The sequence below is a fragment of the Choloepus didactylus genome, chromosome 9, assembly GCF_015220235.1.
Source record: "Choloepus didactylus isolate mChoDid1 chromosome 9, mChoDid1.pri, whole genome shotgun sequence".
Lineage (NCBI taxonomy): Eukaryota > Metazoa > Chordata > Mammalia > Pilosa > Megalonychidae > Choloepus > Choloepus didactylus.
In genome coordinates, this window is record NC_051315.1 from 19051458 (window position 1) to 19070849 (window position 19392).

Genomic DNA, 19392 nt, shown 5'->3' on the forward strand with positions numbered 1-19392 from the left:
GAAAGCCTGAGACTGCTATCCTTGGAAAGCAAGTTGGCCCTTGGCTGGTGTCAGGGAATCTGGATTTCAGGAAGATTCCCACCACTCCTTGATAAGAATGGCTCCCTGTGGCTTAACTGTTTATGCAAACATTAAGATATATGCTGAACACCTGCCTTCCTTTGAGTGTCTGGAATTTAGGTATGTACTAAGCAGAGGATATCTACATGACCATCCCCAAATAAAAACACCAGGCACTGAGTTTCTAATGGGCTTCCCTGGAAGACAACACTCGCATGTGTTGTCACAACCCATTGCTGGGGAAATTAAGTGCACCTGGTGCAACTCCATTGGGCGAGGACTCTTGGAAGTTTCTTTTTAGTGTCCTCTGGACTTTTTTCTGTGAGCCTTTTCCCTTTGCTGATTTTGCTTCGTATCCTTTTGCTCTAACAAATCATAGCCTTGAATATGACTACAGATTGAGTCTTGTGAATCTTCCTACTGAATCACTGAACTTAGGTGTAGTTTTGAAATACCCCAATCCATTTCCTTTTTACACTAAAGAGCCATTTGCTCACCACCCTGTCTTCCCAGTGGCTTTGTCTTCCTGGAGAGTATGCATTTCCCTAATTCAGGCAAAGCTATCATAAGGACTAACTGAGGCTCCTCAGTTGTGATGACTGTTCACAAGAGCCTTGGGTGAAAGCACATTTTTAATAATTGTACTAGTTAACAAGTGTACTACACCAATGCAAGGTGTTAATAATAAGGTGGTGTTCTAGTTTGCTAATGCTGCCAGAATGCAAAACACCAGAGATGGACTGGCTTTTATAAAAAGGGGGTTTGTTTGGCTACACAATTACAGTCTTAAGGCCATAAAGTGTCCAAGGTAACACATCAGTAATTGGGTACCATCACTGGAGGATGGCCAATGGCATCCAGAAAACCTCTGTTAGCTGAGAAGGCACGTGGCTGGCGTCTGCTCCAAAGTTCTGGTTTCAAAATGGCTTTCTCCCAGGACATTCCTCTCTAGCAAGCTTGCTCCTCTTCAAAACATCACTCACAGCTGCACTGCATTCCATCTCCCTGAGTCAGCACGTTTATATGGCTCCACTGATCAAGGCCCACCTTGAATGGGTGGGGCCACACCTCCATGGAAATATCCCATCAGTTATCATCTACAGTTGGGTGGGGCGCATCTCCATGCAAACAACCCAATCCAAACATTCCAACTTAATCCCCACTATTATGTCTGCCCCACAAGATTGCATCAAAGAATATGGCTTTTTCTGGGGGACATAATACATTCAAACCGGCACAGGTGGTATATGGGAATAGTGTATCTTATGCATGATTGTTCGGTAAACCCACCGCTTCTCTAAAAAAAATCCTAAAATAAAGAGCCTTGGATGACTTCTGCATTGGTTTTTGCTCATTTAGTGCTCATCAGAAAACTTAAAAATACTCGGACTTTTTCTTATACTTGGGAGGAGAATTTTTAAAAATGCATAATTTCTTTCCTACAGAATGCTCCTTTCCCCAACTATGCCCTTTACCTGAAATAAAGAATCATTGGTCACTGTCTCCTTTGCCTCATTGAAGCTAGAATGAACACTTCCCTGTCAATATTAACTCTGCAATTAAAGAGAAGGAAGAAAGAAGGGCACCAACATTTGCAAATGCTCTACAATGCCCCAGGTACTATGTTTGGAATTTAGCACACATACATATATCAACGATTCCTCACAACAGGGACCCAGTAGTATCCCTATGTTATGCATTAAGAACCTGGGATATAGAAAGGTTAAGTCATTTTCCCAAGATCACACAGCCAATAAGTGGTGAACCATGAATTGAAACTGAGTTTATCTGATTCCAAAGTTCAGGTTCTTTCCATTACATCATGTTGCTCTTCACTTAAAGTCTTTCCAATCTTCAGCCTCAAATTTATTCATCTGAAAATTGTAGTAATCTATCTCACTGGGTTATTACTAAAAGCAAATGAGAAGTGTGTGTGTGCGTGTGTGTATGTGTGGTATGTGAGTATGCTGAGTATGTAGTACAGGGTCTAACATTTAGTAAACTCTAAATAAATGGGAGTAATTTTTATTATTACAATAATTTTGATTATACTTATCACAGGGAATTGTCCGGCCCTGGACCCCTGAGCCTGCTCAGTTCGGGGTCCCAAGAGCTAGGGATGATAAAACCCACAATGAGGACTATCTAAGGCATACTATTATGACACTTTGTTTTTCATGTTTACAATGCAGCACACTAATAATTATGTGTCATGTTAAATATGCATCAGATTTGTTTTGAAAGTTTGGTTTGAATAAACTCCAAACTCATATTTATGCAATGCTCAATCTCTCATATTATTTTTGAAGAGCCATACAAATCTGCTCCAAGCTTAAAAGCAACCAACAAGAAGAACCACCACAAGTATTATCTGGGAGTGACCAGTTTTTTTGTACCCCAGGCACATATTGTCTTATAAAGGAAGTTTATAAATTATTCTTGCATGCACCACTTTCCATCCATGAAATTGAACAAATAAACCTCCCCAAGTATATATGAGAGTAAAATTCCTACTTGCTTTCTGGAGTTAATAGCTCAAAACACATCCCAAGTGCTGGTTTTGTTCAAAGGTGCCTACTGGACACTGTGTAATGATACAAAGTTTAGTTCACAAATATTTATTAAGAGTCTACTTTTTGTTAAGTAGCACTTAAAGCATTATCCCTGGGATTCAGTAAGACTCAACCAATGTGAACTGGGATGACGACGGTGGTTGGGGTGGTGATTACAGATGAAGCAGTTTGTATTCCAATGTAGGACAAGAGCTTAGATAAGTTTCTAAGGTCAACCCATTAATATTTTTTAATTTAATAGCCCACCCTACGCGCACACACACACGTTACATACAGGCATAGGATTGAGCTCTCTCCCTTCTGGTTTCCTCAGGAAACCTTCGTGTCCTTTTATTTTATAAATCTATGTTAGGTACTGAGCCCATTTATCATCTACTTTTTTGGAAAATTCAACTTTCCATGGCTCTGCTTAAATTACCTGCCACAAAAAATACAGTAAATTCTCCTATTAAATATGCTCAATATATTATTACAGCATTATTATATTATTATATAAATATTAATATATAACATATAATATTACTATTTATTACTATTATATTATTACTTTCAAGCCCTATATTAATGAACTCAGTCCAAACCACAGAAGAAAACAACCTTAAAAATAAATATAGCCAATTCTATTTCCTTGGATATGCATTATTGCTATTGATTTTCTAGTCATCTACTTGTAAAGCCTGTTTGAAAATGTTTTTTAAATGCTCAGTCTCATTTATTAAAGCCTTGAAAGTTGATTGCTTTAATTTCCCCCCAATCAACAAGATAGCCCTTAATTTTAAGGTGTGGGCTAGTAGTACTCCCAACTATGAAGCAATGATGCCATTTATTTACATTAGAATCAACACAAGTTCAGAACTTATTGCCCTCATCAATTTTCCAAATAAAACTGCAGCTGTACTGTGGAACAGGTGAAATGAGGTCTGTATTTCTCAGATGTAACATAGCCAAGAGCTTAACCCAGGCTCCATGAAGTTTAATAGCAATAAAGCCAAAGTTATTTCAGCCCTGCAGTACACTTATTTACAGAGATAGATGTTATTGGCTTTCTTTCAATGTACTGATTTTACTATCATTAAAACATGAAATGGAATTCCATGTTGTAATATGGATGGAATACCAAAAACTTGCAAGATCTCCCTCCTCCCCAACCTCTTTAAATTGTAAAGCTACATTCACAATACTAAGAGATGTATAGAACCTTATCTACAGCTTCATTCCTTAAAGAAAGAACATGCTATTGAGAGATTATGGAATATCAAGTGTAAGAAACAAATGCATCAGGAGCTTTTAGTCACAGGATCAGCATCACAATGTGGTGGTACCCAGAAGACTGTCAAATTAACAGCATGAAAGGATGCAGGAACTAGTCTCTAAACTCTTTGAAGGCAGGAACCACGTCTGTCTCCACCTATCACAGTGCCAAGCACATATCAGGTGTCTAGTAAATACTGAATTGATTAACAGATATGTGCAATAGAAAAAGAGCTGGCTCACTTCATGGTGATTAGTTTGGGGGAAAAAAAAACTGTCACCAGGATCTAGAAAGGAGATTGGAGTTCTTTATATCAAAAAGTATTACACAAAACAAAGTTAAGTTGGAAGGGGAAGCAAAAGGAGGATCATTTCTTTGCCTTTGCTTAGGTGTCTATCTCTGGTATCGACTCTTTTAAAGTATATCTGCTTCTTCCTTATTCTTTGTCTTTTTTCTACTTCTAAGCCTACAGTTTCAACAAATGCTTTTAAAGTAGCATTTTTTAAATGCAGTATCACTCTTTTATCCTCAGCATTCTCAGTTCACAAGAGGAAAGAGGGATGAAATTCACATATTTGGGAACCATCTCTTTTTGTGATCACATGCAATCAGATTTCTATTCCCATAAACAATAGCTGAGTTTTCTATTTTACACTCATGCATGCTAGAAAGATTATTATGGGAACATAAAACATTAAGTTGGAGTGAATTAATGGTGCTGAAGCATATCAAATGTGCCTGTGGCTGTATAAAGCCACAACAAAGTAACATTTATGTATTTCATGACTCCCATGACAATGCAATCTTCTGGTTTCTTTCACCACCAGGAGAAAAAATAGTCAATGGAATCAGACCCAGAGAAATCACAGAAAGTGGAATTAATAGAGGAGGAGTTTAAAACAGCTATTATAAATATATTCAAGGGTTTTGTAAAGGATAGGTATGGTGACTGAACTGATAGGGATTCTCAGCAAATGAATGGAAACCAAGAACCAAGTGGAAATCCTAGAACTGAAAAATATAATACTTGAAATGTAAAATTGACCATGGACTTAACAGAAGATTGATACTGCAGAAGAAGAAATCAGTGACCTTCAAGACAGGGCAATGGAAATTACAAAAATGATGTATGGAGAGAAAAAAAAATTTAAATAAACAGAGCTAAGTGACCTGTGGGACATCATTGCATAATCTAACAAATGTGTAATTAGAGTTCCAACAGGAAGAGAAGTAGATTGATTTGGGAACAAATTTTTAAAGAAATAGTGGCTTATATTTTTTTTTTCCAAATTTGATTTAAAAAATAAACCCCTATAAGAAGCTCAGTGAATCCCAAGCAGGGTAAACATAAAGGGAATCACACCTACACACACCATGCAGTTATAGATGCTTTGCTCCTTCTACTTTATGTTTCTACCCCTAGATGATCTCATCCATACTTTGGCCTATAAATAAAAGGATTTTCATCCTCTTTGCATTCACTTTATTCATCTACTTTAAATCACAGTTCAATCATTTTACTTTCCTTCCCAAAAATCTTCACCCCATCCTTCAGTGCCAACCAAATGAAACTAAGACTCCTCCTCTTAATATAAAAAAAAAAGATCCTCCAAAACCTAGCAATAAGTTACCTATCATATCCCTTTACCACGTTGCTCCTTTTCATATGATCCATGACCCTATCACACAGGGTTCTGTGCCTTTCTCCCAATGCCACCCCTCCCTCTTTTTACATTGTGCCATTGCTGGGGCTGTTTCTTCTATCTGGGACCTCCCTCCCCCAAATTTTGACCATTACAACTTTATTTACCATTGGAAAGGCAGAGTGACATGACATGCCTACCATGAAATTCTTCTAAATTCCCAAAATCAGAAGTATCCTTTTCTTTCCACAGGATACTTGAAGAGGCCAAAAATTATGGTGAGAGTTGGGGTAGATAGAAGAGCCTTGGGCCAACTCCCAAAGTTTCCCGAGACCACTAGGTATTATCTGGGCTATATAGGTGACAAAGACACAGAGGGACAAAACGGATTAGTTGAACTGCATGAACTTCCCAATGAGGTAGATTAAGGATACAAATCCTTTCCTGTGGCTTGAGAATATTGGGAGTACAGGAGAGTGGGAACTGCAGCCAAGAGGAGGGAGAGCCAAAGTTCCATCACTTAAGTGATTGGAAGATTAAGCAAAAATTTTATCTACTCAATAGACAGAAAGCCTTTGCCATTTTTAAAAAATCCAGCAAGGACATATCATTCCTGTCTGATGAGATATCAACTGAGAAAAAGGAGAGCTCTATTGAATATGTTCTTGCCAGTAAAACTCAAAACAAACAAAGAAAAACAATTAAAAGAAGTTCTTGGGAAACAATTAACTGCCCTATAATTACTCTGGGTATGACCTGTTCTGATCATTCCCCTGCTTAAGATTCTCAAATGGGTCTTCATGACCTACAGAAACAAATCCAAACTCAAAAGATTGGAATATAAGGTTTTTTGTCCTCTTCCCCAATCACCCTCCGGCCTTATTCCCACTATTAACCTTCATATTCCTCATGCTGCAAAAAGAACAAACTTTGTTTTATACTATTTCTCCACTAGGTGCCACCACACATTTTTCTGGATCATCATTGCCTTTACTCTTGCCTGCCAGGCCAACACCGTAAACTTCCTATGACGCCATAATGTTGTTAATCTTTCCTTGCTCTGTGCTATCTCTAGTTAACTGGTAATCACTTATTTATGACATGTACTGCCCTACATTGCATTCATTTGTTCACTTTTCCTATTTGCTTACTAAGATATGGGTCCTTGTTCTTTGGGTCCACTTACTCATCCTGTAACCCCAGTGTCTAGAAAAATGTTGAAAAATGAAAGTGATCCCTAAGTGGTTGTAGAATTGCATTGAAATAATATGATCAATAGATGCAAAAGAAATGTAGGATGGTAATAGCAGAGCAAAGTAGTTAAAAGGCCCAAACTGGTAGTCTGCTATATTTGTATCAACTCATGACTTACTAACTTTGTGACCTAGGTAAAGTTAATAAACTACTCTCTATAAATTTGTAATTTAAAAAAAAAGTAAATGGAGATAATAATGCTCTGTAGAATAATTGTAAAAAAATGACATGATTTAAGTAAAATGCATAGCACAGTTTCTGTCATATAGCAAGCACCCAATAAGTTGTAGCTGTTATTTGTATTAGTACAAAATGAAATCATTAAGATAGAAAAGAACTACTAAAAGGATTCACAGTATGCCCATGGACAAAGAGAGTTGTATGTTTTGTTAAAGTTTTTATTGCAGTAACAATATCTGGAATATAAAATATTCCATTTTGACCATTTTTAAGTGTACAATTCAATGGCATTAATTACATTGACAACATTGTGCTACCATCACAACCATCCATTTCCAAAACTCTTATATCACCACAAGCAGAAACTCTGTACCCTTCAAGCAGTAACTCCCCTTTCCTCCCTACCCCTGGAGCCTGGTAATCTGTAATTAACTTTCTGACTCTATGAATTTACTTATTGTAGATAATTCATATAAGTGGAACCATACAATATCTGTCCTTTTGTATCTGGCTTATTTCACTCAGCATAGTGTCTTCAAGTTTCATCCATGTTGTCAGCCATGTGTTTTCCTTACCACTGAGCTCTCATACAACATATCATTCATGTCTGCCTCTGGTTATACAGTGGATTCAGTGGCCTACCTACTCCTCAATAAATCTAGACTAAAAGAGACCTAGTTTTTCACTTTTCGAAAGACCCAGGAAATTTCCATTTCCTGTAAAGACCAAAGGGTTAAGACTGCCATAAAGTCACCATGAAACTACACAGGGATGAGAGGTCTAGCTGAGGATAGTGTTGTAGGAGGAAGGCTAGGCAAATGCAAGATAGATATAACATAATCATAATTCATGCCAATGGGCCTGAGAGAATCAGAAGTTCCTCACAGTTTTTCAAGGAATAGCTCAGCCAGAAAGCCGGTGGCTAAAAAAGTTTAATATTTTTTAAACTGAATTAGATTCACAAGTGATTGGGATGTATGTTCCAAAATGTCAGGTGAAATTGGGCAACTCAGGAGCTTTTCTGAGGGGCTTGGTAGTGGAATGCCTCTCAGCTTTTTGAATAGGAATATGGATGCCAAGGAGCTTCATCCTCAAATGACATTTCTGAATGATTTCTTACTAATAGCAACCTTGGCAAACTGTTCTGGGCCTACAACAACACTGACTAATCTCTTCCTGTTACCAAAATCTAGTTGAAAGTATAGATAATGCTTGAGATTTCTGTGGGGGATATGCAGGTCATCTATCCCTCTAAGCTTGAAGGTGGTATACTTGGCTCTTTCAAGACCATCAGAAGGCTGTGTTTAGGCCACATGTGTTCCTGTTTACACAGAATTGCTTTTATCGAGGTTCATTAGGGAGGTAACTCCCATCAAAAATGGACTGCCCAACTGTGACTATTTGAAGGTCACTATACAAATGGATTGCAACCTCCCCACCTCATCCTCCAACTCAGGCCTTTTTTGATGACAAAAATATAAACAAAATTAAAATCATCTGTTATTAAGATAAGGAAATATTGCTTTGACTAGAGCAGAATATGGTTACAACAAGAATGTTTTTCTTGAGGCGCAAAGTGTTTCAGTTGATCTTGCCTTAGATACAGACTTCCCATAAACTCTTCTTTTATTCACAATTGTTAGGTCATTCTACAAATGTTTCAGAGACATCTGTCCTCCCAAAGTACAATTGATGAGGGATCTTCAGACAGTTTTTTAATTCCTATCTATTCCAAATGGCCTCTTTTCCTTCTCAGTATTTTCTCTCTGCACATGCCAGTGCTTGCTTATCCAACCACCAGCAAGGCTAGAGGGACTTGTGTGAATTCAGCAGTAGTTTGACTTTAGGTGGATTGAGAAATGAAATTTTGTGTGCCACAGAAAAAAAAAAGGCAATGTTTGTAATCATTCTTTCCCTCACTGAGTAGATGCATTAATTACAAAAGGCCAGAGAAGCCAATTGTATACAAGAAAGCATGCAGAAGATGCAAAGATGGAGTGGTCTGAAAGATACTGTATACAGAAGGATAGCTGTATGAGGGTAGAATAGAAGAGAGAGATAGAAAGACTGAAGGAGAGAAATGAGGAAGGAAGAGACCACTATGTACACAGAGCCTGAAAGACTGAAACAAGAGACAGAGAACAGATGGGAGAGCAGCCCAAAGAGGCTGAGATAGAGGAGGTAAGCAAGACGGTAGATCTTTGGAAAATGGGAGTAGTGACAAGAACATTTTAGGAAGTTTCTCTGAGAAACATGCACAGTATCTACTTCTCTGTATCCCTTCAAAATTTTTCAAAAACTACATGTTCTTCAATCCTTTTAGAGTCAGATTTGTATCTCCAGTTCTCAGCCCCTCTCTCCAGGTTGCTATTAAGATGAGCCTTCAGGCAGCTCCAGCTGATCCTGGAGACATTCAGGACACACTTTCTGCCTTACTCACAACTGCAGTGAAAGACATGACAAACTATGACAAAAAATGCTGTGCAAAAGCATTTTGGGTTTAGCAGGCTGAAACTTGATGCAAATGAGTATGTGAAAAAATAAGGTAGGAAGGGATCTGGAAGAGGAGACTAAAATGTACCTCATTAATTTTCTTTTCACAAAGCAAGCCTCTCTCCCTCCGCCCCACCTCCCCACCATCTCTGGTACTGGAAAGGTGGTTCCATTCCCTAGGCTAAAACAAAAGGCAATGGGTATGATGATCATTAGCAACTGGAGAAAACTGGAAGGAGGATGAAGTGAATGAGAAGTGCTAAGACATGTACCTCTGACCCACAGAGATGGATGCTACAAGAAAAGCAGCCATGGACACTCCTTAGTGCATTTACCTCAAGGGACATTGTGTCATTATTGGCAAGTAATAGCCCCCTGTGAAGTCTTATGTGAAAACCAGTTCTTAGCACTAAGTCAATAAAACCCAAGGAACTAGTCATGGCTCTTTTCCCTTTGTCTTCCAAGACCAGAAGGTAATTTTTGTAGCTCTACTCTTTGACTTTTAGAGTTCCTTATAGTTTCGATATTAGTGTTCTAATTTTTTCTCATGCTTCCAAATTCTTAACTATAGTTTACACTTTTCCTGACCCTTATTTCTTGTTGTTCTTTTATTGCCCTTTTTAAAATTCATTTGGGAGGATGCAGCAAGATGGAGGCAAAGAGAGGAGCATAGTTTAGGTAGTCCCCTGGAGTAACTGATAGACAACCAGGAACAACTAGTAAATGGTCTAGAATAACTGCTGGGGGACAACCGTGACTGTCCACACATCATGCGCCAGCCTGGATTGCATGGAGTGGCTGAGACTGCAGCATAAAATCTGTAAGTAGAAACTGTAGAACCGCACTAGAGGCCCCCTCTCCCATAGCAGGCTGAAATGCAAAACCTCACTGTGGAGAGACCAGCATTCACGGAGTGAGCAAATATAGCTCAGCTCAGCTCCAACTCGTGTTTCGATTAACAAATGTGGACTGCTGAATACAAGCTACAAAAATAACAAGCAGACAGAGGCTTTTAGTGACGACTGACCTTAAAGAGTCAGAAAACTCCTGTGTCCAGGAAAGGAATCCCAGAAGACCAAGTACTACCTCTGGCCAATGGACAAAACTGGGGGGCTCTGGACTGGCTCTGAAAGGGGGCTTTCTTTCCTTTTTTCTCTCTTTCAACCTGAGTGGCTCAGTGGAGAGAGCCTCAGCCATTTTCAGTTCACAGCGTTCTGACCCAGACAGGGGTAGAGATAACAGTCAGAGAGACAAAGAACAATTCAAATGCAGAAGATAACTCCCTAGGGGGTATATCTTTCCTAAGAGGAAGGAGGTGAGGTCCAGCTCTATTGCCGCCTGCCCTTCAGAACTCAGACCCCAGAGCCTGGGGGAAAACAGCCAAAACAGAAACTAAAGGGGTCACACCTCCTTACACCAGTTGGGATGGACACGCTGGCAGGCACCAGCTGCTGGACAGGGTAGGAAAAGCACAGCTGCTAGAGACCGCACAGGAAAGTCTGTCAATCTCTAAGACACACCCTCAAGGAGACTTGAAACTGAATATAACCCCATTCTGAGATCTGAACCCATTCTGGTCTGGGAAAATCTGATTGGGGTAACAGAGGAATCCAGATGCCTAGACAGCAGAGGATTAAAAACTACACTGGGAAGGGCAGCTATATGGCCCAAAGGAACAAACTTACAACTCAATCAAGATACAGTTGAGATACTGTTTCACTCTAATGAAACAATCAATTAAAGATTTTCAAAGAAATATGCTATATCAAATCAAAAACCAAATCAACAATTTCAGGGAAGATATGGCAAAAGAGATGAAGGATATAAAAAAAATACTAGGCAAACATAAGGTAGACATTGCAAGTTTGAAAAAACAACTAGCAGAATCTATGGAAATGAAAGGCACAACACAAGAGAAGAAAAACACAGTGGAGACATACAACAGCAGATCTCAAGAGGCAAAAGAAAACAACAGGAACTGGAGAACAAGAAACCTAAAATCCTACACACAAAAGAACAGATAGGGAAAAGAATGGAAAAATATGAGCAACATCTCAGGGAATTAAGTGAAAACATGAGGCACATGAATGTACGTGCCACGGATGTCTCAGAAGGAGAAAAGAAGGGAAAAGGGGCAGAAGCAATAATAGAGGAAATAATCAAAGAAAATTTCCCATCTTATGAAAGACATAAAATTACAGATCCAAGAAGTGCAGCATACCCCAAACAGAATAGATCTGAATAAACCTATGCCAAGACACTTAATAATCAGAGTACCAAATGTCAAAGACAAAGAGAGAATCCTGAAAGCAGCAAGGGAAAAATGATCCATCATATACAAAGGAAGCTTGATAGGACTATGTGTGGATTTCTCACTAGAAACCATGGATGCAAGAAGGAAGAGAAAAACTACCAACCAGGAATCCTATATCTGGCAAAACTGTCCTTCAAATATGACGGAGAGTTTAAAATATTCTCTGACAAACAGACAATGACACAGTTGGTGAACAAGATACCCACTCTACAGGAAATACTAAAGGGAGCAGTACAGACAGATAGAAAAAGACAGGAGTGAGAGGTTTGGAACACAATTTTTGGTGATGATAACACAGCAATGTAAGTATTCTGAACAAAGACGACTATGAGTATAGTTGAAAGAGGAAGATTAGGACCATGTGGGACACCATAAGGAAAGAGGAAAGATAAAGACTGGGACTGTATAACTGAGTGAAACCTAGAGTGCTCAACATTTGTGATAAAATGTACAAATATGCTTTTACATGAGGGAGAACAAATGAATGTCAACCTTGCAAGGTGTTAAAAATGGGGTGGTATTGGGGGAAAAATACAGTCATTGCAAACTAGAGACTATAGTTAACAGAAACATTGTATTATGCTTCCTTTCATATAACAAAGGCAATATACCAAATCTAAATGCCTATAAGTGGGGGACATAAGGGAGGGGTATGGAACTCTTGGCATTGGTGCTGTTGTCTCTCTTATTCTACTTTAGTTTAATTCAACCTTTCCTTTTGTTGCTTTTTAGCTATCATTTTTTTTCTTTCCTTTTCTTTTTCTTTTTCTCTCTACCTTCTTTGACTCTTCCTCCTTCTTTGTGGAAGAAATGGAGATGTCCTTATATAGATAGTGGTAATGGTCATGAATACATAAATACATGCTTATATGGGGAACCATTGATTATTTACTTAGGACAGAAAGTATGGTGGGTGAAAAAAAATCTTAAAAAAAATGCGTTGAAGAAACCTTGGGGCAATATGTTGAGTGAAATAAGTCAGACACATAAGGACAGATGTTGTATGGTCTTACTGATATGAACTAATTATAATATGTAAACTCATAGACATGAAATATAAGTTACCAGGATATAGAACGAGGCTAAAGAATGGGGAGCAGTTGCTTATTATAAGCAGAATGTTTAACTAGATTGAACTTAAGTGTTTGGAAATGGAGAGAGGTGATGGTAGCACTTTATTGTGAGAATAAGTAACAGTGCTAAATGGTATGTGAATGTGGTAGAAAGGGGAAGCTTAGAGTCACATATGTCACAAGAAGGAAAAGTTGGAGGTTAAAATATGGGAACGTATAAAACAGTGAATCTCATGGTGGACAATGTCTATGACTAACTGTACAAATATTAGAAATCTCTTCCATGAGCTAGAAAAAAATGTATGACACTATAACCAGAACTTAATAATAGAAGGGTACATAGGGAAAATATACCTATTGCAAACTATGTACCACAGTTTTAACATTCTTTCATCAATAGTAACAAATGTACTATACCAATACTATGAGTCAATAATGGAGGAGGGGTGGTTAGGGGTATGGGAGAATTTGAGTTTTCTTTTTTTCTCTTTATTTCTTTTCTGGAGTAATGAAAATGTCCTAAAAATTGAAAAAAAAAGAATTGTGGTGAAGGATGCCCAGCTGTATGATGGTACTGTGGGCAACTGAGTGTGCACTTTGGATCTTTGGATGATTGTATGGTATGTGAACAATCTCAGTAAAATTAAATTAAAAAAAAGAATAAAGCCAAAAAAATTCATTTAATTTGTTTTAAGAGGATTCTAATGGTTTGAGGGATGAAGTGGGTGAATGAATGTTTTGCTGCTGATGAAATTTTTATTACCAAAGGCAACTTGAGAGAAAAAAAGTCTTTTATTTCTTGTACTATCTGGAAGAGACTAGTATCTAGCATATTAAGCAAAATTAAAAATGAAATTCTAAATAAACCAATCAGAAGAGGAAGACCAACCACATTTAGTAGTTTGCAGAAGACAGTATTATGTAGTGGTTACAAAAACGTGTTCTGAAGTCCTGTACACCTGAATGCAAATTATGACACTGCCACCTCCTAATTACATGCAGTTATATAACCTCTGCATCCTTGGTTTCTTTTCCTGTAACATGGTGGAATGGATGGTAGCAATTTACGGGTTTAATGAAGGTTATCAACATCTATAAAGTACTGTGCCTGTCATGGTAACAGCTCATTAAAGGTTGATTATTATTATCATCTGTTAAAAAGAGAAATCAAGTAAGAGGGAAAGAGAGAGGAAGATCAACATCACAAGAGAGACCATATTGAAGGCCAGAGGAAAAATACAATCAATCATCACTCAACTTGTCCAACTAACTACTGCCCCTGGAATGTTTGGTACAGACCAAATCTGCTTGCCAAACTATTCCTGGAACGTGGCCTCTGCTTTCTCACGTTACTCTTTCTCCTCTGATATTGTTCACTTACCTAAGTTCAACTCAATTTTTCTTTCCTGTGGAAAGTATGGAATTACAATAATAATATAATTCTCTTGCTTTTCTTCTTCAACGCTTTTTGACTGTTCAACACCCACCTTCAAAATGTAGTTATCAACTCATATTTATGTTTCTATTTGTGCTCTTTCTCTTTTGATCTTTATATCTTAGCCCCCTAATTAAATAGTGACATTCACAAAGGCAAGAGCTAAATTTTATGTCCCTTTATAACCTCAGTGCTTTGTCATATTATTCAAACCTATGGGTCCAAAAATGCATAGATGTATTTCAGCTAATAATTTAAGACAATGAGACCAAGAAGTGTGGGAAAGATGCTGCCTTGAAAAGAAGAGCTGTGTCTTCAGGAATTAAAAAAAAAAAAGTCTTTCAGATTTATTGGTGGAAAGGCTGCATTCCTGAATCTTTTTATTGATGTCTTGCCATTCAGAGGTTAAATTTGAAATTTGAATAGCTTATTTTTCATTCTTTTTTTGTTTACAAAAATAACCTGCACTAATTTTACAAAATTAGGCAACCACTCCACAGCATTAGAATGCTGATAAATCAGTCACCTTTGTAAAGCCACCACTAGTAAAAATTTGATACATTCTTACAATATTTTCCTGCGCTTTGCTCTGTTTTGCACAGATAAAATCACATTTTATAAACAATTTTGTATCCTGCCTTTTTCATTTAATGTTGTAGCATCACATTTCCAAATTAAAAAAAAAATCTCTTCTTAAATATAACTTTAATAGCTAATGGTGGTTCAATGAATTGTTATGCTTTCATTTACCAGCCCCCATTACTAAACTATCTAGATGTTTCATTTTCATTGTATTATAAATAATGCCACCATGAACATATTTGTGCATAAAACTCTTTCTATATTTCCAATTATTTCCTTAGGGTAGATTCCTAGAAGTGAAGTTACTGGACCAATATTCATAAACATTTTTAGTCTTATGAGTTGTACTGTAAAAATATTCATCACAAAAGCTGTGTAGAATATATGTTTTACTGAACTCTCAGTTATAAAAATTCATTAAACAATAAATAAGATCTCACTGTTGTTTTAATTTCAATTTATTCCATTATTTTTCATCCATGTCTTCAAATGTTTTTTAACTATCTCCCTTCCTTTTGGTGACAACGGTTTTGAGAAGGGTGGTTTGTTTGTTTCAACTCAGAGCATGCTGCCTGCAGCAATTCTACTCCAAAACCAGATTCCTCTTGAAATCCTGCAACTGAGAATTGCAGCTTTAGGAAGACTAAGGACTGGATTCACTCATTTTCAAATTAAAAGCTCAATCCTGATTTTCTTGCTTTCATTCCATCCTGTAACCACCAAAATTGTATAGAAATGCTTTCCTCCCCCAAATAAATTCAAGTGCCCAAGCAGTTTTTGCAAATACTGGTGGTGTATATCCCTTTATACAGAAGGGAAGGATTTGGAGGCAAACAAGGAGGGGGCAGATGTCTGGGGTACAGGCAGGAAAAGTGCTCCAAAGACAGAGCTGCCTGCAGCCTTCTCTCTGCCCCCAGAAGTCACAGGTCTTCATCAGTAATTTCAACAACCTATAAAGAAAGCAGAATTCTGGCACTCTTTAGAAAAACCGTTTGAATTTAAAAATCAGTAGGTATATTTGCACTATATAAAAACAGCAGCCTAATTACTTAGAACAAAACTAACTTTTCCTCCAATTCTTTGAGTAAGATTGAACACAGCCTGCCTCCATGACTATCATCACTGAAGCTATGTGTAAAGCCTCCAGTATCACCTTCCCTGAAAAATATCAACATATATTGCCTGACCTGAGTTGTCTTCCTATATTTGTAAGTATGGTGATGATTTAGTTTACAAAATTCTTTTTGGGCATAAAGTCAGCATAGCTTAGGAAGGGGTTAGGAAAATTTGAGCCTTCTCAATGGGGGAAAGCAGATGCGAAAATTCCAATTATTTAGAACTGGGCCTGGGACGTGCCAAAGACAGAGAATAAAATTGGGAAGAGGCACCAAAGGAAAAGGAGGGATTGCTAGCCAAACACAAGAGAAAGGCTCAACATCAGTAATGAGGGTTCAGCAGGACTGGACCAGCCTGCCCTCCTGGCTTCAGGGTTCCTCTCTGTTCTCTATCCTCCACACTACTGCTGTAACTGCAGACCTCACCCCATTTGAATCACAGCAGGCTACAGCCTCCTGCCCTGACTTTCCTGCCTCCTCTGCACCTCCCAGTTTTGCTTAGCTGAATCCCATTCATCATTCAGGGCTTATTTCCTGACTTCCCCACACAGAGAGGACTCTTTTATCTTCACGCTCCATTCTATCTTTAGTGCCTGTCATCTGCCCCATGGTGTGCTAGAGCTGAACCTTAAATTTTAAGTCTGACAGCTGGTTGTTAACACAACCATTAGTAATAATTAAATTCTATAAAATTACAATTAATAAATTATATTAAAAACAAAGGTAAAAAATACTCAAAATTCAATACATCCTAGTTATTTTATTACATTTTACGAATATATATGCTTTATAAAATTACTTACGTCTGTTTGATCTGTATATGGAAACACTGTAAAAGGTTAGTTCTGTGCAATCTCTTCCCAACTCCATTGTCAATGACATCCCCTCAGTAGATTGAAATCAACCATGGTGGGTGCGTATATACTATGGATATGGAAAAACACTATAAATCAGGGCTTGACTTTTATTATATTGACTTTCTAGATTTAATAAAATGATTGAGAAACATTTAAAAATTCAGATTAAATTGTACTGTGTCTCTTGTTGCAACATTGTGAATAACACAAATAACTGAGAAAATAGCATTTGGGTATTTGGAAATTATTATCCAATTGAACAAAGAACTTGGTCGTGTCATTGATGAACAAGTGAAATTCTGATATGTATCTTTGTTGTTTCCCTTTCAACTTACTTGTTCACGTACACAAATCACCAACTATCATTCATTTGGAACTATATTTGTCAATTGCAACCATCAAATGGCTATATAAGAGTTCAGCAAAAACCAACGAGGGTATTCTTTGAGAAGCAATTAACTTAACGAAATTTACAATAAAGAGAATTGTATATTTTGTTATCATTATTTATAAATTATGTGCTGTATATTGTTTATATCAGTAATATTTATAACACATTTATTTGTTTGTATATATGCAAACCAGAAGGCTGGTTGTTAATCATTTGCATGCATATATCATTGTAGAATTTTTTTTTGTTTAAAGAATTAGGACCATATCTAATTCCTCATTAGGTGTGCAGCACCCAGTTGATACTCAGTAGGTTCTTGAAAAATGCTTGCTGACTTGAGTTAAAAGGAGAATTGTAATCCCAACTATTTAGAAATATAGGGATTCTCCATGATTGGGTGGCAACGTTGGAGTGTTTTCAGAAACTCATCTGGCCAATATGAACAGGGAACTATAGACAGAGTCTATCTATCCCAGGAATAGAGAGAAAGAGTATATGGCTACAGCAACAACATTCCCAATATATAGCTCTAACTTCTTTATCAATTTTACTTTTGACTATTGTGTCACCAGAAGACAACTACTCAATGTTTTAACCTGATTTGTATAATCAGTGTTGCCTTAAAAAAAGTCTGAAATTATTTTTAAAATTCATTTTTGATGCAGTTACACTATTCTCAAACATGTCTGCCTCCACACACACAGACTGTTATATACCTAATCTTTAACATTCACCTTATAGGGAAAGAGCTGAAAACATATTCGTGCCAACACATATTCAGTGGTATTACCTAAAATTGTAAAACATTTCCTTTAATAGCAGAATGTATATTGTACCTCATTTTGGCTCAGAAAACAGAACCACTATTGGTATTCTCAGCAGAAAGGGAGTTAAAAAGCATCAGGTGCTCCTAATGTGTGTGAAATGGTATCTCATTGAGTTTTAATTTGCATTTCTTCAATGGCTAACAATGTAGTGCATCTTTTCATACACTTATCGGCCATTTGAATACCTTTTTTGGAGAAATGTCTATTCAAACCCTGGGCCCATTTTTAAAATGGAGCTGTTTTTCTTTTTGTTGTTGAGTTGTAGGAGTTCTTTATATATGCTGGATATTAAACCTTTATCAGATACAGTTTCCAAATATTTTCTCCCACTCTGTAGGTTGTCTCTTCACTTTGATAATGTCCTTTTATGTGCAAAAGTTTATAATTTTGATGAAGTCTATTCTATCTATTTCTTTTTTCCTTTGTTGCTTATGCTTTTGGTATGAAATCTAAAAAGCCACTATCTACTACAAGGTCCTAAAGATTATTTCCCTGTGTTTTCTTGCAAGAGTTTTATAGCATTAACTTATATTTAGGTCACTGCTCCATTTCAAATTGATTGTTGTATATGCTGAGAGGTAAGTGTCCATGTTCATTCTTTTGTATGTGGATTTTCATTTGTCTGAGCATCATTTTTTGAAGAGACTAGTATTTCCCCATTGAATGGACTTGGCATCCTATCAAAAATCAACTTGATCCATATGTCTGTCCATCTGTCCATTCTTATGCCATTATCACACTGTTTTAATTACTATAGCTTTGTAGTAAGTTTTGAATTCAGGAAGTGTGGGTCCTCAGGTTCTTCTGTTACAATATTATTTTGGCTATTTGAATTTCATATGAATTTGAGAATTGGCTTTTCCATTTCTGCAAAAGAGGCTGCTGGGATCTTGAGAGGGACTGCACCGAATTTGTGGATTGTTTTGGGTAGTACTGATATCTGAGCAATATTAAGTCTTCCAATCCATGAGCACAGTATATCTTTCCATTTATTTAGATCTCCTTTAATTTCTTTCAGTAACATTTTTTAGTTTTCAGTGTTCAAACCTTTCACATTGTTAGCTAAATTTATTCCTAAGTACTCTATTTTTTTTAAATACTACAATGAGATACCACTTCACATCCAAAGGAATGGCTAGTATTAAAAAGAAAAAATTGAAAATAACAACTGTTGGTGAGGGTGTGAAGAAAGAGAACCCCTTGTACATTGCAGGTTAGAATGTAAAATGGTACAGCCACTATGGGAAACAGTTTGGTGGTTTCTCAGAAATTGAAACACAGAATTACTATGTGACCCAACAATTCCATTCCTAGGTATACACCTAAAAGGATTGAAAGCAGGG